At 30.8% G+C, this 702-nt stretch overlaps 1 long non-coding RNA gene across 1 annotated transcript; it reads left to right on the top strand.

Annotated features, from left to right (window-relative positions):
- The first annotated feature begins 202 nt into the window (after nt 1-202).
- Nucleotides 203-639, top strand: LOC113473397. The gene is made up of 2 exons (XR_003395377.1): nt 203-315; nt 396-639. It is a non-coding gene; the product is annotated as an uncharacterized LOC113473397 (long non-coding RNA).
- Nucleotides 640-702: the final 63 nt, after the last annotated feature.

Genomic DNA, 702 nt, shown 5'->3' with positions numbered 1-702 from the left:
GAGTGAGGTTCAACTTTATGGAGAGGATGTTGCAACCTTGTGGTCCCCCTCCTGAGAAACCTGAGGAATAATAATGTGATTATCTTGGATGTTTGTGAAAGGTATAATATTAAGGGTCATGTCTTGCTTTCTAGGGGTGGCATTCATGAAATAATTTTGCAAAAGAAAACCTTAATAAGAGGATAATTTGTGAAAGGGGTGGCATTCATGAAATAATTTTGCAAAAGAAAACCTTAATAAGAGGATAATTTGTGAAAGAAAATACTGTAACTTTATCAGGTACCTATTTCTTTTGTAACTTTTTCTCCTATGAAGGTTTTCTTATAAAATTGATTCATAAAGAAAATACTGTAACTTTATCAGGTATTTCTTTTGTAACTTTTTCTCCTATGAAGGTTTTCTTATAAAATTGATTCATAAGGGAAAAATGTTATTTTTGATTTATTTTCAATTATTTTACAGTAAATCATGTGAACTTAAACAGTTAACTTGGATGTGTTGTGAAAGATAATAGGGGTCTTATACTGTTTTAATCATCTTTAATCTCTTGGGTGCTATACAAAGTTACAACACAGGCTCACAGGCCCCTGCTGTTTGAATTACCTATTTGAGACTAATCCCTCTTGACACTCTGCACCAATAAGGAATTTTCTTATAGCTTATAGGTAACTTCCATTTTATTTTTATTTTTATTTTTATTTT

The sequence above is a fragment of the Diaphorina citri genome, unplaced genomic scaffold (assembly GCF_000475195.1).
Source record: "Diaphorina citri unplaced genomic scaffold, Diaci psyllid genome assembly version 1.1 scaffold28791, whole genome shotgun sequence".
Lineage (NCBI taxonomy): Eukaryota > Metazoa > Arthropoda > Insecta > Hemiptera > Psyllidae > Diaphorina > Diaphorina citri.
Note: the sequence above shows the minus strand (reverse complement) of the source record. Positions and strands in the feature narration are given on the sequence as shown.